Below are 23,073 nucleotides of genomic sequence, written 5' to 3'. Positions count from 1 at the left end.
TAGTGAAAAAGAAAGGTGGAGAACGTGAAAAGGGGGCAGGGTAGAGAGTTCCTGACCCCCTAGCCTTTGTCAGGGGTCCCTGAAGGGTGAAAACAATTTTATTTTTTTTTCCAAAAAATCGCGGGGTGCGCGCACGATGAAAAACCTTAAAAAAAAAAAAATACATTTTAAACGAGCCATTCCATATTACAGGATACAGTCAATGTATAACTATATACATAGGTAGCTTATTGTAAAATAAATATATAAAAAAATATAATAAAACATACATAACTTAGCATTTAAAAAACCTTACAAATTCACTTAAAAAACCATAGGTTTCACACATGTTATTGTTAGCTGGACATTTTACTCGTAAAAAACCATTGAAATTCCCCCGTTATAGTTCAGATAACTATAACTCGCGCAACCGCCACTCTATCACAAGGATGATGTCATGAGTGATGCCACTGACCATGTCATGAGTGATGTAATATGTGACGTGGATTGCGGGCGCGCAATTTAGTTATCTGAACTAACTAAACGGGGGAATTTCAATGGTTTTTTACGAGTGAAATGTCCAGCTAACTATAACATGTGTGAAACCTATGGTTTTTTAAGTGATATATATATGTGTATGTGTGGGGGGCATTTCAGCACTTACCTGGTGGCACACACCTCTTGGCATTCTTCCTGGGACGGCAACGCTGTTGGTCTCCGCCGCCATCACTACCGCTGGCCGCTGTGGGGGGAGACTACAGCTCCCAGAGTCCTCGGCAGGCACTTCCTGGTCCCGCCTACCAGCGCGCCCGGAGGCGCTTAAAGCAGAGAGGCTCCCTCCGCGGGCGGTGCCGGGCTAAGCCCGGGCAAAGGGCGGGCCCTCTGAGGCCCTCAGAGGACAGAAGAGACAGGACTGGGCTATGGACTTTGTACGTATGTAATGCAGAACTTGTGCAGTCATTATACGGTGTTCTGTAACGTGGTTAACTGTAGGTGCTACCTGAAGTTAGCTGTTTGGTATAGTCCCCGGTAAACGTGCTCTGACCTAAGGATTACTGTTAGGGTTGTTAATATGGCCAAGGTTAAGATGAATAAACCCTTCATGGGGGCTGGTTCAATGGATAACTATCTTACTATCTTGTGCAAAAGGTGACCCAAATTAATAATACTCGTAGAGCTTCCTTAGGGCGAGGCAATGACTCTGACGTATGTGCAGAGCTATCGTCTCCTTTGGTGTTTCCAGCTCCTATAGATGGACAGGATGGGGGTAGTGGGGCTGTTGTAACTAATGCAGCACAAATACATGCAGATCAGATTGTAGATGACTTAGAATCAGTATCTGAACCAATAGAGGAAGAGTCATCACTCTTATCGCCCCACCATAGACCAGTGAGACTGTGTAGGAAGGTACAAGCTAAGCGCGGTGGCAAGAACTGCAAGAATAAAACAGGGAGGGGTCATAGAGTCTCTAATAGTGGGGTATTGCAAAAGGATCTAGAAGAGGGCAGTGGCATGGGTGGAACCAGCTCTAACATCGCCACAGAATCACTAACCCTCCTACTTCACTCCCTGGAGGGAAAAATAGAGGCAAAAATTGCTGAGTTGATGCAACCTTTGCTAGCCAAATTAGATATAATGGCTTTGGAAGTGGAAAAATTAGGTGGGCTGCTAAAATCGCACCTGGTCGGAGCATCAGGTAAATCAGACGTAGCAAATAATAATTTAACTGTGGAGGATCTGGGAACAAATAAAGGTAATTTACCAAATATTTTATCAAATAATAGGCAGATTAATAGGCAGAATACATTGGCTGTTGCTGAACCTGTCCTATCAGATCCCAAGATATTAATTATGCAGAACACCACTGATTCTGGAACTTTTGAGGGAAAACTGCCTTACAGCCATGTAAAGAAAATTCGTCATGTAAATCTTCCACCTGAATGTGCACCTTATGTGGCTGTACTCACAAATGTTCCACCCATTCAGCCTCAAGCATATCCGGTGTCTGAAGAAAATCATGATTCATTGAAGAATAGGACGGTCTTTTGGCTTAATAAGAACTGTGGGTTTCCCGTTAAATTTGCAGATCAAATATTAACAAGAAGGGTGAGTTGGTTCGGACCATCTAGTAAGGCAACAAATGGTGACTGTATTATCAATTTTAGGCATCCTCAAGATGCTGCCACAGTTTTACTTAGAGCCGCTGCATTGGCCAATATACCTAATAGTATTTGTATACGCCCACTGGGTTTTTTTTACTCCCACTTGATTAGAAATCCACCAACCCCTGGCCCTCTTAGATCACGTATACTCTCAGTCACTGCCTCCCAATGGAGAATATGCGCACAATGTGGGATTACAGAGAGGTAATGGCTTTAATATTGTAACTCACAACAGATTTGATGCCCTTTTGGGTTTAGAGTTGTGTGACTGACATGAGGCATCAGTTGGGCAGGCAACTCGGGGCTTAGAGGATCAGGAAGGTATGGAAAGTATCTCGGCTGTCAAACTCTAATAATATAATTTCTTGGAATATTGCGGGTCTAGGTACCAAAATGGGGGATTGCAACTGGATTGAGTACATTAAGAAGTACCAAGTTATCTGTTTACAGGAAACTTGGTCAATCGATTGTAATTACTTCCTGGAAGGGTATAAGGCCTATTATGTCCCGGCAGTAGCAAATACTAGGGGCAGACCTAAAGGGGGCATGGTTGTGTTTATCTCTATAGTACTATGTTGTAAGGTACGGAGAATCATAACAAACCACACTGGCATTATTGGGTTTGTTTTAATTGGAGATAACTGTATGGCCGGCCTGGTCAATTTTTATAATGCCACTAACTATAGCACTAACTCTGGTCAGATAGTAACACTGAATACTTTTATTAGCAACTCCATGAAGGACTGTATTCATAACCTCATGGTGGTCGGGGATTTTAATGTCCATCCCTGTGGAGACCCTCTTTTTAAAATGATTACGGAACTTAATTGCCCGTACTGTGAGAATTTCCATTTTGACCACTCAATTGAGGGGGAACACCTCAATATTATGCTTAATGAGTTAGAATTAACTCCTATGATGGCGTTGATGGCCCCGAATAAGTGCTTTGATACCCCAACATTTAAGGGGAATGGTAGGGCAACTTTTATAGATTTTATTCTGGTAACACCTGTAATGCAGTCTTTTGTGGGATTCTTCTCTATTGAAGTCAGTGAATTTAGTGACCATAATCCACTCACTGCTCTTATGAGGGGTCCACTGATAGTTAAAGAAAGAGTGGAATCCCTTATTGGTAGGGTGAATACCACAGATGGCAGACGTCGACTGAGATGGTCCATGGTAACCCCTGATCGGCTGTACAACGAAATTAAAACCACTTGTGCTGACGAAATTACGTTATGCACACAAGAGGGTGCACTCCCAAACACTGTCCTAAATGCTTTCTACTGTCTAGCGGTGAAGGTATCTCAGCTACTATCAGTACCTATTAAAAAATCTGATTCCAAAAAAGGTCCTAGGTGGTTTAATCAGGATTGTTCAAAAGCCGCCAGAAATGTAAGAGTAGCATTGGCGTCTAAACCTAGGATAAAAGCTGATGTTCAGCAGTGTAGAAAGACTTACAAAAATACTATCACAAGACATAAGGAATCTCTCAGGGAAGAGGCGTGGTTAGAGATCTTAGATCCTGCCACCCTTCGAAGTAGCAAACCATTCTTGGCACAGGACCCGGGAGATGGTACTGAAAGCTATATATCTAAGGAGGAGTGGGAAGTGCACTTTAAGAAGTTGTACCGCTGCACAGGGGACATGGATACGACTTCTGTCTGTAGCAATACTGGTGCACAGATTGTTTTTAATAGAGGTGAAGTATTGGAGGGCATACAGGGTATCACAGGCGGAAAAGCTCCCGGTCCGGATGGGATTCCCCCGGATTTATTTAAATCTGATCCTAGTTTTTGGGCACCCATTCTAGAGTCTGTTTTTAATGCTGCTGCAAAAGAAGGATGCCCACGATCATGGGGTGTTTCTACAATTGTCCCGGTTTTTAAAAAGGGTGACAAGGGTAGCCCACACTGCTATCGACCGATTTCTCTAATAGACTCTATGGTCAAGATTGTAGGAAGAATTGTACTGCAAAGATTGTTAGATTGGGTGGAGGAAAAGAACATTATGTCTCCCTCGCAGTACGGTTTCTGTAAAGGCCGATCGACAATCACTCAATGCCTTAACCTCTTCCTGATCTTAAGCAAATATACCATAATACAGAAAGGTACCATTCATCTTGCCTTTATGGACTTGTCCTCCGCGTTTGACTGTGTCAACCGGGGAAAGCTGTGGCAGTCCATGAGGTCGAAAGGGGTTGATAGCGGTTTGGTTGATTTTTTTGGTTGCCCTACACTGTAACACCAGTGCCAATGTGAGATACTCCCTGGATCTGAGTGTATCAAATGATTTTAGTATTGGAAAGGGTGTCCGGCAGGGTTGTATTCTGGCCCCCTTTCTTTTTAACTTTTACATTAACGACCTAGATGGTGTGTTACAGGATGTTTGTGCTGACTGCCCAAGAGTTGGCAGGCGTGGAATTCCAATACTTCTTTATGCAGATGATGCAGTACTTGTATCTAGAACAGAGAGGGGACTTCAATCACTGTTAACAGCATTTAATTCATTTATGAGAGATAGAGACCTCTTGGTAAATAATACTAAATCTTTTGTATTACAAATTGGTCAGCAACCAAAAATACCCTTCCTTTTTAGGATTGGTGAAGAAATAATCCCCCTAACTAAAACATTTTCTTACTTAGGAGTTCTCTTTGATACAAAATTAAACTGGGAACCTCATCTTGTAAGGAAAAAAGGAGAAATGGTGAGGGTTAACGCACCTATTTTTAATTTTGCGACTAAACTGGGGGAAAAGCCTATTTGTGCTATGTTGAAATTGTACAATGCTAAGTCTGTGGCAACTGTATCCTATGGTAGCGAAATTTGGGGGTATGCCAACGGTGAGCAATCACAGATTGTTGAAAATCGATTTATGAAGCGTCTTTTGTGTGTCCCCACTGGTACGGCTAACCTCGTTGTGCACGAGGAGCTGGGGTCGCAATATCTATGTGATTTGCTTTCCTTACGCCCTGTGATGTTTTGGCTTACAATTTGGCTAAATGAGAACATACCCCTAACACATTTAATAATTAAGGATTTCTTGTCGCTGGACAAAGCATTGACCTCTCCTTGGCTAAGCTATCTAAAATCAAATTTCGACAACCTCGGTCGTCCTGAACTTTTTGCCAACCCACAACTAATCACAGGGGGAGATCTGGAGCCCCTTAAACAAGCATTTTTGCTGGACAGGAGGACTGTGAGAGAAGAAGTGGAGCTTCAGAAACCAAGTGTGAGAAAGTATGTTATGCTAAAGACTACTGTGGCCATCGAGCCATATTTGGAAGGGTCTTTGTCCTCACATGAGAAATATTTACTGACCAGGTTTAGGTTTAACCAGTTCCATCACCTGCTTATTCGACCTAAGTGTGACATTTTTAATAAATTGGCAGCGCCTTGCGGCTGCGACGGAAAGTCTCCGCAGGATATGCTGCATTTTATCTTTTTATGTAAATTTTATGAATTTCCACGCAAACAATTTTTAGTGATTCTCTTTCAAAAACTTGGTTTTAAACAAATCAGGCCGGCACTTTTGTACTTGCAGCTTTTGCACAGCGACAGTATCCTCCAAATCAAGGAGTTTTTAAAATTATGTATTAGACTGAGAAACTGCCTGGACCAGTGAATCTATGTCCCACTTCTGTGCCCATATTTTCAAAATATTCTCCTCTTGCACTTGCATCTGATGAAATGGTTGGTGCTTTTTGTGATAATGTATTGTATATTTTGTGTCTTTTATGGTTAGCAAATGACCGAAATAAAGTTTTTGATGATGATATATGTGTGTGAGTATGTATGTATATATGTATGTATATATGTATGTATGTATGTATGTATGTATGTATGTATGTGTATGTGTATATATATATATATATATATATACACACACACAGTAGATAGTTACAGTTGGGACCTATTTTCCATAGGAAATCCACAACATTCTATTTGGAATAACGTTGGCGCTGATTGACGAATCTTCGCAAATTTTTCCAAACTTTTGGCCAGCTCCGCTCCTACCCTGAAAGTTTCGCGGTGATCCGTCAAGCGGGGGCCGAGAAATAAGGGTGGTCCCCAAACGCTTTTTCCCCATGCAATTTCCCATAGGATCTGTTGTCGCAGCTAAAGCCCGAACCGCTGAACGGAATGACACCAAATTTGGCAAAGAGGTAGTCCTCAGTTCGGACTCGTGCCTTTTGCTTAAATGGTGTAAGTCCGTTCAGTAGTTCCTGAGAAAATTAGAGTTAAAAGTTAGTGATATTTATGGCCGGGGAGGATCCGCGAACCCTCCCGAGCACGAGCTGAATGCTAATTGGCTGCCAACACTCTGAATCAGGAAGTGTTGGCAGCCATCTTGTGCCTCGGTAGAACCGAGGCACAAGAAACAAAGATGCAAAATGCAACAAGGGGGCAGGGTAGAAACACCCTGACCCCCTAGGCCTGCTCAGAGGGTCCCACTATGGAAGAATGAGTGGGTGTATAAGTGTGTGAATGGATGATTTAGTAGGTGCGTGACTGACTGTATAAGTGAGTCATTAAACATATCTTACTGCAGACTAATAACTAAACTGTGTGAATGTAAGTATCTGTCTGTCTGTGTATAAGCAGCTGCATGGTTTTGTGAATAGCTACGAGTGTCTCTATGGGTTGATAGGTTGTCTGAGTATCTGTTTGGGTGCCTGAGTGTTTGTGTGGGTGGGGTGTGTGTGACTCTGCATACATGTGTGAGTGGGTGATTCTATGTGTGCATGGTTTTAAGAGTGCATCTGTGATGGACTGTATGGTTGGGTGAGTGTATGTATGGGTGTGTTAGTGATTGAATGTATATCTCAGAGTAACTACATATGTGAAAGGGTGTATATATATATATATATATGTGTAAGAGTATATAGGTGGGTATATGTGAGAGTGTGTGATTGTGAGAGTGGCTGTATGGATGAGTGTGTGCTTGTATCAGTGATTGTATAAGAGCGTAAGAATGTGGTACTATTTTTAAGAGTAAGTGAACTTGTGTGTGTATAACTGCATAGGTGAGTAAATGGGAGTGTGATTAATTATTTGCATGACTGACTAGGGGTGACAGTACCTCTATGGATGATTGGTGGTGTGTGTGTGTGTGTTTGTGTCTATGTAGGTGTATAAATGCATATGATAGTCCTGTACTAAGTGACTGTAAGTATGAGTGACTGTACAGGTGAGTGAGTGGATGTGTGTGTAGATCTAAGTCAATGAGTGGGTATGTAGTTATTGGTATTGGAGTATCTATGGTTTTGAGAATGGACGTCTGAAATTTTGATTGAGTATATCAAAGGGTGTGAGAAGGTGCACTAATTTATCACATGGATGACGTCATCAGTGATGTCATTTCAGATGTCATCAGTGATGTCACTGACCATGTCATGAGTGATGTAATATGTGACGTCATCAACAGTGCATTGCGGGGACGCGAGTTATAGTTAGCTGAACTAACTATAACAGGGGAATTTCTAGGGTTTTGTACGAGGGAAATGTCCAGCTAACTAGAACGCCCCTGAAACCTATGGTTTTTTCAGTGAATATATATATAAATATAATATACCCCCTGACATCGTAGGCCTCTTGAAGGGGTCCCACAGGAGCACCCAGGGTTAAAAATTTAAGAAACAGATTCCTTTGTTTCGTTAGGCCCCCAGGTGGGCCCGGACCCGGGGGCAATTAAATATAATTAGGGGGGCCATGTGGGCCTCCCACAGCCCCAGGGTCTGCCACCTTTCCTGCACTATATCAAAAATAAGGCGTCGGGTGGGCTCCAGCCCCCCTCCCCCCCCCCCCCCATGAAGCCCCAGAGACTGCCACCTCCCCGGAGCGAACTCAAACTGATGCGGGGGCTACACTGCCTCCCCGACCAAATCTTCAGTTAATTACATATGGGGCTGCCACCTTCAGGTGCTTATTAACGATTGATGGAGGCCTCGCAGCCCCCCCCCCCCCTTTTGGAGTCGTGGATGACCCTGGAGACTGCCACCCCTGAGACATTGCAGTTTGCTATGGCTTGGCGAGAGCTATAGCTAACACCGCTCTGCTTCATAGATGCAAGAGCATTTAAAATGCTCTCGCTACCACGAAGCGGAGCAGAATTGCTTTTGGACAGAGGGAGCTGCATTATAGCAGCTCCCTCTATCTAAAAACAATGGTGGTTTCTGCAGGATGCGGGCAGCTGGCAGGGACCGCAGGGGCATTCAGGCTCCGCCTGCGGTCCCCCAACAACGCCTCGGGGGGGATGGAGTCCCCGGGGCAATATCTGCCCGGGAAGGGAGCTATAGGCCCCTCCCCATTATTAAAAAAAAAAAAACCCGATATAAGCCTGGCCCCGGGGGATGGAGTACCCAGGGCCAAAATAGTCCTGGGAAAGGGGGGTCCATGTGGCCCCCCTTCGGTTATTTAAAAAAAAGAAAAAGGCTGGGCCCCGGGAGGTGGGGTCCCCAGTGCCGCAACCCTCCCGAGGAGTGAGGCCACAGGGGCCCCCCTTTACATTTAAAAAATAAGACTTGCCATGGGGGGATGGGGTCCCAGGGGCTGAAATCAGTCGAGCAAGGGAAGAGGGGCTATGCAGCTTCCCTTCCCTTAACAGAATTTTTTTTTTTTTAAACAACCTCTGGCAAGTCTCCAAATGCCACGCCCCCTTTACCGCCGCTCTGCAAACGCCGCTCCTGGTGCAATGGTGGTTGGAGAATGAAATCCCCTTGAATGCTGAGGGTGTTTTGGGGGCCAACAAGCCCTCTTGTTACTTCCAGTAAGTCCCAGATAGCGCGATTGCTGAGAGGACTTTTAAGTCTACGCCCCCTTTCTCCACTACTCTGCAAACGCGCCTCCTGGTGTGCTTCTGGTTGGGGAATGAATTCCCCACTGTCACTGACCGTCATGAGTTATATAATATGTGCAAGTTATAGTTGGCTCAGCTAACTTTCTCCGTTCTGCCATGAGAGCCAATGCCTTCGCTTGGCATAACTCAGTGCCAACCTTTTCGCACTCACCGGTGGAGTTGGGGGTGGGGAAGTGGGGTGGCAAAAGGGTTGTGGCCTATGAACTTGAAGGTATGGCTAAACGTGTAAACTAAATGTTTGTGGTTTCCAGCTCTTTACCTCCTTCACACACATTTGCACATAATGGCAATCCTCCAGTTAATATGCTCAGAGAATCTTGATTTTTATTAAAGGCAACAGAGGCTAACACTATGCAATAACTTTTATTGGTGCCCCATCATGCAGCCCTTTAAGAATAGTAATTCATCACACAGCATTTAGAATGTTCATGAAAGCCTATAAATATCCAGCGCACAAAGACATCCTCCTCTTTACGCTGTGAAGAAACAGAAAAATAACCACTTCTTGGACTTCTGTTGAATTTGGTGAAGCATTATTTAAAAGGATTGAAAAAACCTCACAAATGTAATCCAAACTGTAAACCTCTGGATTGCAAAAGTAGCTGCTTTAAAGAGACAGTTTCTTTAAACACTTCCACAAAGATATTATTGAAATACACCATATTTAGATACTCCCCATTTAAAAACCTCTCCTTAAGGGTGAGGAGGGTGGGATAGTGTTAGAATCTTGAGTTCATTAAAGACAACGGAGGCTATCTGTATATTAATTGGAGAATCGCAATTTCATTACAAGACCGGAGGCTACCATTATGCATGTTTAAAGACCTACAAAGCTACATTACTAACCTGCTGTAGTATCCTGCATTTGTTATTGTAATGTATTTTACACATTCTGCTCAGCTAGTGCTCGTGCTCTGTGCTCAATAGAATGTTGCAGTCTTGATGTGCCTCGGAATGTTGGGACACGGAGAGGTGAATTGACAGTTGAGCATGGGCTGAGCAGCAGACAGACTACTCCTGGTGGGGCTCTCCTTCACAACTTAAATACCTGTTCTGAACTATTCAAAATGTTACCTGCTTGAATAAAACATCTTTAATTACAACCTTCCTGTGTGGACCTCCTCACTACATTTATTTGGCGACGAGCTGGCGAAGAACCTACGTGATGCATGCGGATCTCAGTAACTTGGCTTGAAAAAGAGGTACTGGAGATTGCTCAATCTACAGAGTCTACAGCTGTGACATCCACAACAACAATACTAGGAGGTATCCACAGAAACATGAATAAGAAATAGGTCTGTTCCACACAGAACCTCTAAGAAGACAACAAAGAAGAAACAAGTTTTACACAGAAAAGAAAAGACAACATTACAAGTAAGATTAAGCACTACGCCCATCAGCCCCACCAGTGCCCTCACCATCAGACAGCCCTAGCCCAGGCGTGCTGTGCTCATCTAACACTCCCATTTTGGACTTTAGCTTTACCACTGCAGTCTGCTACTCTGCAGAGCAGTTTTCCATTACTCAGACAGCTGTTTGTTTAATCTTGATTGCCTAACAGCGGTAAGATGTTGTTGAACGGTATATTTTTTTTACTACATTGAGCTGTGTGATCCTGAGCATCGGATGCCAAATTGCCTGTGGAATTGAATCAGTAGTGGCTGCAGCCTTTGGTTCTGATGTTACCCCCCACGCTGTGCCTTCAGCTTTAATGTGGCATCTAATAGTTATGTTGCTGACTCGTACTACTAGATGCCTCGTCTGAGTCATTTGTTGGCACATTCTTACTTCATTTCTTTTACATTGATGAGTGCCAGCACAACGTTGTCTTTTCGTCCAGTCTTTATCTGGTTTGACACCGGGTCATCGACTTTTGCTGTATTTAAATTTGGTCACTGAGGGATTTTGTTGTGACTAGCTTTGTGCTGGTTTTCCATGACAGAAAGGTATTGTGTCCCCTTCAGTGGTTTCCCTTCTTCGTGCTGGACATGCACGGACTGTTGTTGGGTCAGTTTTTAAGACACATTTTCGGTGAGTTTCAAGACATTTTCGTTTCACCTCACATCTACTTTGTGTTACACCTCAACTGTGGCCGTTAAACCGTCTAGTTTCTTCAGTTTAACATGCACATGAAACTCATCACACTGCATGCCGCGTGCCTCCTTTGAGGATCCACTGTGACGTCAAGCATGCCTCCGCGCCAGAACTGACTGAGGACACAGTTAGGCGTGCCGTGAGCCATCCGGACCTGCGAACTGTACGTGCCACCATCTTTTGGTTGGCAATTTTACGCATTGTCCAGGACCCGGTTTCCTTTTGCGTTGTATCTACCTGTACAGCGCCGTGTTTGCGATGTTTTTCACCTTTCCTGGGAGGTCATCAGTGTGGGTGAGAGCATTTTGCCTTCCCTTCGGGACGCTGGCATTTCCCAAGTGCTCCATTGACGTCTCTCATAAGAAAGGGCTCTGAATATAGCTGCACTATATTGTGACTGTTGCTTTCGGGCCCACCACAAATTCTCTATGTACTGCCTTTTAATTTCCTCTGTGGGTGCCACCATCACTATTGACTGCCACTACAATTTGCCTGTGCCTATGAATGTTTCTAGCGTGTGACACAGGACTACGGTGACACGCACACCTTAATCTTTGTCATTCAGCTTAAGTTAGTGCTTGGCATTATTCTAGCCTATTGTATTCTTGGTTTTCACACTATATCCATACATATAGTGGTTAAAAAGGGTACTACTCCCACTTTGCTTACCTGGGCTACATCGTGCTAAATTTGCTATTGCTTACCTGGGCTACATCATGCAAATATGGTCTCTGGGTACTTACCTTCATTGAGTTCATGGTTCTTTTTACATGTGTACGTTATACACTTTTTTTCCCTACCCAGGGATGGGATTGTGGTTAGTCCCATTTGGCCACATACATTTTCCTACATAGGTTACATACGAAGTTCACCCTTACACAGGGCACCGTTGCATGGCTCACAGTCCCATTTACATTTTTACAGGTACCCTTACACACAGCACCGTCTCATGGGTGCATTTGTTATTGTAATGTATTTTACACCTCCTGCTCAGCCAGTGCTTGTGCTCTGTGCTCAATAGAATGTTGGAGTCTTGATGTGCCTCGGAAGGTGGGGACACACAGAGGTGAAGTGACAGTTGAGCATTGGCGGAGCAGCAGACAGGCTGCTTCTGGTGGGGCTCTCCTTCACAACTTAACTACCTGTTGTTCTGAGTTATTCAACATGTTACCTGCTTGCATAAAAGATCTTTAATTACAACCTTCCTACGTGGACCTCTTCACTACACATGCTCCACTGATCTCAAGTAAAACTTTGCAAAAGTATTTACAGTCGACGAGTCTGCTGTTTTAATTATTTCAGGTAGGGAATCACCTGCCCAAAAAACTTATTAGCCATTCCTCCTCATGAAGAATGGGCTCCAAACCTTGAAAGATCTACACCAGTTTTGCTCATACCCATCTGGCCGATGTAGATAAAGGTTTTATATAGGATAAAAGCAGTTGATCAACACCATGCGAACTGAACTGCAAGACCTTGCTCTCATACAACTTGCCACACACAAGTTCCCACAATCATGGAAAAAGGATAAGACTGAATGCGACATATTTTTTTGTTCTTTTCCAAACGTCAAAGTGTACACACTCTGGTGAATAGAATTTTTTAGACAACTCTAAGGGCTTTGATGTCTGAGACTCACCTAAAGGAAATCAAACATGAACAGGTTACCAACTTAATGCATATTTGTTTAGGAGACAGGTAAAGATTGGCTGGCCAGGAAGTAAAGAGTTTGAAAATCAAATTGACATCCCAGAGGGACTCAGAACACGCCCTAGGGGGTCTTCTCAACCTCACACTCTTCATCACTCCTCTTATTAGAGAATTACTCCCAGTTGCCAAATTAAACCGTGCATGACCAAAAGAAATTGCAGTTCTAAAACAATTAATTGTCCAGAAAGTCCAAAATTGAAAAGATTCACTAGATAATTGGCAACTTGGTGTACGGAGACTTCCTTGGCATCCAGATCCCTTTCTACGCACCAACTACGCCATTTTTTCCAAACACTCCTGTACCTTCTCTTTGTTCCTGGGGCCCATGACTCATTCAGTAAACCCTTTGCTTTACCTGAAAGGTCTGAATATCTGCTTGAACCCCTGAAACCCTCCAAACAATAATGTTCACCTTCCAGTTTAAAACCAGTGTTTCTCTCCATCTGAACCCTGTAGAAGACCCAAGGGTACCGGAACCAGTAGTGGAATGGCTACTGCAAGCTCCATAACCCCCGGTAAACATACCCGAGACCTCCAAAAGGGGGTCACTAGAATAATGCTGCAGGACTCCTCACTTCCACAACACTCTCTGAATCATGGAGAAAGGGGGGAGAGGCATATTCCTTGTTCCTTCCCCAGTGCTCTGGGAAATCGTCCACAGCCGCTGCCTTTGAATCTGGCCTCCAACTGAAGTACGTCGGTACTTAGAAGGTTAACCTGCTTGAATTTAAGTGAATTGGCCCCACAAATCTTTTATCAGAATGAAAACCTCTGGGTCTAATTTCCAGTTGCTGGAGTCACGAAGAAATCACGAATTCCAGTCCGATCTTACATTCTGAAGAGCTGGAATATACTCTACTTTTAATGCCTTCTTGCGTGCCCAACAAAAATGCCACATTTGTCTCACCAAATCTGCCAAAGCTTTTGACCTTACAACTACCCATCGGTTTATATACGAAACTGCTGTGAAATTGTCTAATCAAATCTGTGTGCTTGATTGTATCAATGATTCCCTGAAACTCATTCAGACAGCCAACATTTCTAAACAATTTATGTGAAGTAACTGTTTCTCCTTTAACCATTTTCCACCTGTCTCTAAACTATTTAGCCGGGCTCCCCAGCCCTGGTTGCTTGCATCTGATTTCACAACAAAGTCTGGAACACTCCTGAACATGGCCTTGCCATTCCACACCAAGATTCCTCAGCCACATTTCCAGATCTTCCTGAGCGTCTTCTGATAGGAGAAGCGAATCCCTGTACCATAAGCCTTTCCTTAACCCCAGAGCTGTCAATCTCTGTAGTCCCCTGCAATGTAGTGGGCCAGGGCAAATGTCCTGAATTGAGGATGATAAAAGACCCAGAACTTTCGCCAAGTCTCTCAAACATGAATTGTTTGGACAAAACTGATCTCGCCTCCTTTATCTTTTTTACTTTATGCTGTGGGAAAAATAATTCACATAGAATCGTATCCACTTGGAAACCCATAAACTCTTTGTGTGGGAACCATGACCGATTTCTCTGTAATTATTAGGAAACCCAGGCTCTCCAGAAGCTCTATTGTCAATGACAAATGTTTCAAAAGTTCCAACCTCTCCTTAGACATAATAAAGATATCGTCCAATATATAAGCCAAACTCTTCTCTGTCTGAGGTAGCTTGTCACAGGATGAAGTACTTTGGCAAAACACCACGGAGCCGAGCACAGCCCGAAAGGACGGTAGAGGAACAGAAAGATTGCCCCTCCATGTGAAGCACAGACACTTCTGACTGTCCCCATCCATGGGTATCGTGAAGTAATAATCATTGAGGTCCAATTTTACCAACCAATCCTTAGCCTGCAAGATGTCTCATAAAAGATGGATATCCTCCATCTTGAAATGTCTGTAGTTAAGAAATCTCTTTAACTCTTACATTTATAACAGGACACAGACCTTTATCTTTTTTTTTTACTAAATATAACTTTGCTCACATAGCCCCCTGATGCCTCCTGCTCTGGGACACGAATGAATGCCCCTTTTTCTAACATCTGGGATACCTTCAAGTCTATGAAATACCTCTTTGCTTGCAACACCAACTCTTTGGGTTTTACCAATTGAACTGGAAACTCCCAAAAATCTATTCTGAAGCCACTAACCGTCTAACACCCAGGTGTCCTGTGTGATCTCCCAATTGTGAATAAAGAATTTTAACCTTCTCCCCCACTTTTACGAGGGAAGAACCTATACTGCTAACCTTGCTATCCTGAACTCGAGGTCCTAGACCTCCCTCCACGGTTACTTGAGATTTTAACCCTCTGGGGATAGTTTGAATTGTGGAAGTTATCCCTGCCATAGTTTCCAAAGCTTCTGTTGGGGGCTAAATTGGGATCTGAAGGAACCTCAGCTGACAGCCAGTCCCCTCTTGTCAGCCCGTCCAAAAATAGCTCGAGAGCCAAAGGCTCTGCGCATGTTAGTTTGAGCCTTACTATAGGCTGTGAAGGTGAAAACATTTCTATAAAGACTTCACAACATTTTCCACAAAAAGGAATCCTTTGGCATCCCTCATGTCCTCTCTAGATGACAGATCTGCCAATTTAGGATTCATCCTCATTAAGACCGCCTTCCATCTTTCAGTAATCAGGCTGGCATTGCCCAGCATACATATGGCACACCGTGCACAACCTCTGAAAAGGTCGATGTGTACCGTACCATTCTTGCCCCTGGCATCCTCTGCCATATCTAGGATATGTGTAAGAGGGCCGAATATATCAAGGGATTTATCCTGACCTTGTTTCAAACATTTTTCAATACTCTTTCTAGGGTCTTTGCTGAATTTAAACAGAAAAGTGATACGTTTTGGGTCCAGACTGGGTGTATTACACACTTATCCTCTGTAGAGGGCCTAGGACAGTCTGTCCGAAGTAAATTACGTGTTTCTTTGTCAAGAGACTTCCTGATCCAATGTGTAAGGTACTTTGCGATGCGGTCCATAGGCCACCATTCCGCGCTGCACTGAAGTTTTATTGTAGCAGGGTTAAACATCCCACCTCCAAGGGAGTCCTTAACTTTATGGGTGGCAGAGGCTTGATCCAGATCCTCAAGTCCCCCCCCAAAATATCATAAGTGTCCTGATTCTCAAAAATAAATTCATCTCGATCATCATAATGAACATTTTCCGCAGAGAGTTTAGACTGCTTCGTAAATCTTTTGTGCCTTAAAGGTCACTCCTTTCAATCGTGCCGCTACTGACCACTTTCCTCTGTGCCCAGTCAAGGTGGCCCCTCTCCTTTTTACTGCTAAGAGCACCACTCTATTGTAGCGCAAAGGCTACCTGTGCCATAGGCATGGTTAAACGCCTTCTCAATAGGTTTCTTCATATGGGAAACGTTGCCCCCAGGGGAGTTTCAAACTGAGAGGGAAAAATAATTCTCCTCTGCAGGGGTCCCCCTCTTCCTCTTGGTCAATGTGGCGTCGACCGCCTCCCTTACGGAGGACCGAAGTTCCCCCTCTAAAAATCTTTTAAAAGATTATACCATGAGTTTAGACACTGCATGGGTCTGGGGTTTAGAACCCCCCTCCAATTACTGGTAAGATACGACCAAAGTTTAAATATGGACTTAAATCCTGGGTCAAAAGGTGCCAAAAATATAGTACTCAGTTTTCTGATATGGTTGTAAGGAAGAAGGCAAAGGAATAACTATAAATTAAATCCTGGCTCAATAGCTGTCCAAAAAAAGCTTTCCTAGAATCAAAGAAAGGATATTGTCTTTAAAAAAGCCACCTTTCACCAGCAGGTGTAAGCAAAGATCTTGCGCTTGCAAGATGTGAGGGACTGCCAGTGCCTTCAGACTGACGCAGGTGTATCCGCTTTGGTTCCCGGGCAGATGTCTGTTTCTAGGGCAATGTGGCTAAAATATATCAACATAAAAGGAGCACTTCTGCGGCCGGCTCACTCACGAGCGTCTACTCGTAGGCATGAGTGTAGCCTGGCAACGTGCTAAGACACAATGCTGCCATGCTGTGGGCATTTTTGCTCAAGCTGTTAACATCTAGCGCAAGCATTGCCACAAAACACACAAAAGACACTGTTAATACCTCCGTGTAATGGCATTTAATGCAGACGGAGTGCGCAATGCAGAGCTAACCTCTTTGAGCCCCTGTCGCTCGATTCTCAAATGTGTTCCTTGCGGGCAGGCAGGAGCAGTAAGTAGTGTTATAACACGAATGACAACATCCACAAACTCCGGTAATGAATATCAATCCTAACCTTTTTTTTTTCTTCAAATAAACCAGGTTTGATAACAGTAAAGCAGTTAAACTAAATGCAAAACCTACCTAGCCGAACTGCAAATTGGATGGGCACATATTGAAAACACATTTAAATACAGATATCTTGAAAAATAATTTGTATACAAAAACATACCTTGTATAGAACACTAAGATTATAAGAAGTAAACAGTCCTAATTAGCTGTACTTATCTTGTTGTGGAGCAGCAAATAAGGAGGATTTCTTTGTGCGCGGGATATTTATCTGCTTTCATTGGCATTCTAAATGCTTTATCATGTTTTTTAAAGGGCTGCATGTTGGGGCAGTAATAAATGGTTATTGTATAATGGTAGCCTCCAGTCTTGTGATGAAAACACAGTTGCGACTGTACTACCTGACCATTGTTCTGTGCTGTCTGCAAAGAGGCCATGGGCTGGCTGACAATATACTGTAAGCACCTTTCTCACCTGCTGACATGTAATGTAAGAAACGGGCTTTAGCTTCAAATTTCAGAACTCATATTGTGGTCTGTTATAAACCCGTCGAGGGACTGTGTTCAAAGTAGGCACTAAACAAGAGTAATATGCTGTATGACATAAAACACACAAAGGTACCATTCTGTAATTTGAAAACACTCCCAAGGGAATCACAGATTAAGGAAACGTGGAATATAAAGCGGAAATAAATAACTGAGATTGACATTTGATAAATTAATGTAAAAATTGTAATCCGCTTTCTGCTATAAAGTTTAGGACATAAATATAGGACCTGTTTAAGTGTTTGTTTTTATGTCCAATCTGGGCAGCGTGCATGCCATGTCTGCAAGACCTGCTGTAAACTGTATAGTGAGTGTAATCCCGCCTGCTGCTTGCAATAGGGTAACTCCAGCATTATTGTTCTTTCCTGGCTCCTTATTGGTTGGTGCTCCAGAGACATCACTTAGTTTTATTATGCTGTAAGAGTTCATTTATTGTGTTTAGGGACTACTTGTTTTATGTTGTGCTGCTGATATTTTGTCACTACAGCGCCGGTTTCATGTTTGTTTTTACCATGGCGTCCGCTTCAAGGGCTGCCATGCACATGAGTTAAATATGGACGGGCACCGGGCTTTATATTTTAGCATGGCTCCCTCTCCATTTTTTAATTACTGTGCATTGGCGATGCGCTTTCTTTTAGCACAGAGCCTGCTTTTATGTTTAAAAAAGCAATGGCTTTAAGCCTCGTAAATGCGTAACCTATTGCATTGCAAAGGTTTGTTCTAGTTTTCATCCTAATTGTCAAAGATTCAGTTCCATTTGGGCAGTTTCTGAGAATTAGGAGTAACTGCTCCCGGAAGGAGGGTTATGTAAGGAATGAAGAACTGAAAAGAAAATTGAATCAAATAGGATATCCCAAACGTTTAGTAAGTAACTCTTTCAAGAGAGCTATATACTATAATTGGGAAGCAAACTAAGGCAAAACCTAAAGAGAACAGACTGGTATATGTCACCAACTATTCAAATATTAACAATAAGATGAGGAAAATATAGGACTCCAACTAGAAAATTTTAAGCACTAACGAAGGAGATGTACCCATTGAGAAACCTCTGTATGTGTTGAGGAAAAATGCCAATCTGAGGAACAAATTAGTCCATACTCCTATAAAGCAGCAAGTTGGGATGGGTACAAAGATCTTTTGGACTTGAGGGCAATCATCGATTCAGCACTCGTTATGCCTGTAGGACGGCAATTGTTAAAGATGAATGGAAGTATCATGGACGTAGGATTGTCCTGAAAGAGATGACTAACTGTAAAAGTCAGAATACTGTGTATCTTTTTGTGCCTGTGTTTCATAAATGTTGGATAGACGAGTTGGGAATTGAGCATGAAATTTGGAGAGCATAAGTTGGCGGTGCGCAGAAAGAAGCAGCAGGCACCTCTGGTCGAACACGGTCTTGAAAAGGGACATCCTGAATTAGCACTGAAATTGTTGATTCTTGAGAAAGTTCCATCTTATGGTAATCAGTCAGAGATAATCAGACTTAAAGAAAGTGAAACATTTTGGATTTTTACCCTTAGGACCAGTGAAACCGTCCTCAATTAATGGATCACTTGGATAGGAATTTGATCTAAAGAGCTTAATAGATTACATTTTTACCCCAGACTTTTTTGGAGCGTATTTCTTTATGGTATTGTTGCATTAGGATCTAGTGGGTAAGACCCTGCAATTCGATATTGGATAATGTATAGCAGATCCTTATAGATAGGAGTAGTTATGTGACTACATTATTTTAGCCTCTTAGACGCATGGTGTGATGATGATTAAATTGCAGTCTCCCCCTTTTATATGTAGCCGTTGGAGTGCATATATAGACATGCGCTTCAGACGGACAAATTTTGAGGTTTGTCATGTGATTTACAAACATATGGGTGAATAGGAGGAGATGGATGAGGATATTTTTGCAAGGGCAGTGCGAGTCACATCGGATTTAATGTGGTGCTGCTTCGTTTATTTAGAGTTCTACTTATAGAGGGAAATATCTTTAAATCAAGAGATATATATATATATATATATATATATATCTATCGAAAAACCCACAGGTTTCAGGGACGTTACAATTAGTTGGACATTTCACTCGTACACAACCAGAGGAAATTAGGCCGTTATAGTTAGTTTAACTATAACTCGCGGCTCCACAATGCACTGCTGATGCCGCCACATATTACATCATTCTTGACATGGTCAGCGACATCACTGATTACATCACTAATGACCTCACAAATTACATTTTTGGGGGCCTGGGGTCCTTGTGGGACCCACTGAGCAGGCCTAGGGGGTCAGGGTGTTTCTACCCATGCCCCTTTTCTTGTTTTTCATCTTTGTTTTACTCTTTTATTGTGACTCAGTTACCGAGTCACAAGATGGCTGCCAACACTTCCTGGTTTGGAGGGTTGGCAGCCAATTAGAATGAAGCTCGTGCCCGGAAGGAGTCGCGGCGGCGACTCGGTGCTCAGATATCGATATTTTTTCTTTTTTAATTTCTCGGGAACTTCTGAACAGATTTACACCATTTTTTTTTTTTTAAAAAGGCGCTTTCTGAACCAAGAGCTACCTTTTTGCCAAGTTTGGTGTGATTCCGCTCAGCAGTTCGGGCTCTAGCAGCTTCTTAAAAAAATCCTATGGAAATTAACATGGGGAAAGCGCGCTTAGGGAACCCCTTTTTTTTCTCATTCCCTGCTTGATGAATCCCCCCGAAACTTTCAGCACAGGAGCTGATTCGTCAAACGGCGCCAAAGATATTATCAAATTAAAAAAAAAGCTTTTTCTATGGATAATAGGTCCTAACTATAACTACCTTCTGGCGACCGCCAGTAGGTAATTAATATTAAAATATATATATATATATATATATATATATATATATATATATATATATATATATATATTACCTACTGGCGGTCGCCAGTAGGTAGTTAAAGTTAGGACCCCTTTTCCATAGGAAATCCGCAACATTCTATTTTGAATAACTTTGGCGCCGGTCGACGAATCCTCGCGAATTTCTCAAAATAGGTGGGGCGCTACGCTCCGCTCCTACCCTGAAAGTCTCGGGAGGATTCGTCAAGCGGGGGCTGAGATAAAAGGGGGGTCCCAAAACGCGTTTTTCCCATGCATTTTTCCATAGGACCTTTAGACAGGGCTACAGCCCGAACGGCTGAACAGAATTACTTGAAATTTGGCAGAGAGGTAGTCCTCAGGTCAAGGAAGTGCCTTTTGTAGGTTTGGTGTAAATCTGTTCAGTAGATTCTGAGAAAATAGCCTTTAAATCAATATATACATCTGAGCCAGCTTACGGTACGCTTACCGTAAGCTTACCGTACGCGTACGGTGGCGTGCGCGAGCGCGATTCTGATTGGCTCTTAGATCTTAGTAAACATTCGAATCGGCCGAAACCAGGAAGCGGCGGCCGCCATTTTCTCTCTCGCACTGAGAGTTAGGTTGTTAAATAAAACCAATACACATATAAAGGAGCTGTTTTGACAGCTCACACACACATAGCCATGTTGAGGGAGTCCCCCAAGACCCCCAAGGCCAAAAATGGCATTTTTATTTTTTCGCTAATTTCGCCGATTACGCTTACCGTACGCGTACGGTAAAAAATGTAAAAAATAAAACACTATCCACACTCTCCCCACCCCCTGTGCTTTTGTTGGCCGCAGGCCACCAAATGTGCAGTGCTTATAAGTGGTGTGAAAAACCACAATATTTTTAACAAAAATAATAAAAGAAAAAATTATCCACACTCTCTCCACCCCGTGTGCAAATGGTGCCCGAAGGGCACCATTTGTGCATGGCTTATAAGCACCGTAAGCACAGTAAGCACCGCGTGCTTACTGTGCGCGCACGGTGCGCAAAGCGCACCGTGCGCGCACGGAACGAACTGCGTTAAGTGGGCGCGCACGCCACGAATGGCGTAAAGTAACTTAGCATTTAAAAAACCGTACAAATTCACTGAAAAAACCATAGGTTTCACACACGTTATAGTTAGGAATTAGCATTTAAAAAACCTTGCAAATTCACTGAAAAAACCATAGGTTTCACACATGTTATAGTTAGCGGAAATTTTACTGATAAAAAACCAGTGAAATTCCCCCGTTATAGTTAGTGCAGGCAACTATAACTCACGCGACCGCAATCTTCTGCTGATGACATATGTGTGTTTATGAAAAAAAAATATTTGTAATATATGTATAGCTAAAAATGTATGGAAGAAGACATGGGCAAATAAGTGTCTAAATACAGTATTAGCATCAGCAGAGGATTGCGGTCGCGTGAGTTATAGTTGCCTGCACTAACTATAACGGGGGAATTTCACTGGTTTTTTATCAGTAAAATTTCCGCTAACTATAACATGTGTGAAACCTATGGTTTTTTAAGTGAATATATATATATATATATATACACACACACACCCCCTAGCCGTTAGGCCAACTCCTCTCCCCATATTTTTTTCTCTTTTGACTGGGCTGTACCATCAGTGACTGGAGTTGAAAAATTAGTAGTTGAGTGAAGCAAGTAACATGGCAGACTGTTTGCCAGTACTCATGGATAGCAATAAAGCTATATATTTTTTCTTTCTTAACTTTTCAGGTGTTAGGTTTCTAGCCACCTAGTTTATACGTACACGTTTTACCAATTTTTGGCAGTGGCACGTGGGAGAACATATGTGGGTATCGTGTGCCATTTAGTTTCGATTTAAATGGTTTTTTAAGAGAATGCTGTGGTTTTCTGTAATTAGAGTCTAATAAGGGTACGTGTTTTGTATATATATATATATATATATCTGTATGTGATTCCACAATATTAAAGTTTAAATTAAATGACGTTTGTGAATATCGTGTAGGGTTGGAGACCACAAATAGTTGATGAGGCATGCCTGATGCTGAAATTCTAGTTTGTGGCATCTAGTGAGCCTTTGTTTATAAAGGGTGTGGTAGTTTTGGACACCCAATAATGCATGAGATGGAACACAAATAGAATAATCTTGGGCAATGGCTGGTTACTTAACATGTGGTTGTTCCTGGTGATGGTGTTACACCATGATCTTCTTCCATGGTGGGTGATAAGTGTACTGGTTAAATCTAGTGAATTCTCTTTACTTATTGGCTTTTAGTAAAGAAATAGTGTGTTGGCCAATTTCTAACCCAAGCACATAATAAAATAAAATATTTTATCCATCAGCGCAACATATTTTTATATGAAAGGACACTGAAGAGGTCTTGAAGGTGGTTTTGAGTTAAGGCCACAGGATTGTGTGTTGGCTGTGTTGAATCCCCTGGCCAAGACATATTGATGGTAGGCTGAAGAGGGGTCTTTTTTCTGTGTTTCTATGAAGACATTCAGTTTTGGAAGGAGTATTGTGTGGAGTATGTGTGATTTAGTGCTTGGTATGAATGTGAGAATGGTTGGGGTTTGTTTGTTCGGTTATAATATTGCATTTTTAATGTACTTTTGGACAAAGTAATGTTGAATGTACATTTCAATGAA

The 23,073-nt window shown here is 42.6% G+C and overlaps 1 protein-coding gene across 4 annotated transcripts in view; it reads left to right on the top strand.

Moving 5' to 3' along the window:
• WAPL (WAPL cohesin release factor) overlaps nucleotides 1-23,073 on the top strand; it is a 1,161,107-nt gene that overhangs the window by 217,515 nt on the left and 920,519 nt on the right. The window lies entirely within an intron of this gene.

This window comes from Triturus cristatus, chromosome 1_2 (genome assembly GCF_964204655.1).
Source record: "Triturus cristatus chromosome 1_2, aTriCri1.1, whole genome shotgun sequence".
In the NCBI taxonomy this organism is placed as follows: Eukaryota; Metazoa; Chordata; class Amphibia; order Caudata; family Salamandridae; genus Triturus; species Triturus cristatus.
This window is presented reverse-complemented; position numbering and strand designations above follow the sequence as displayed.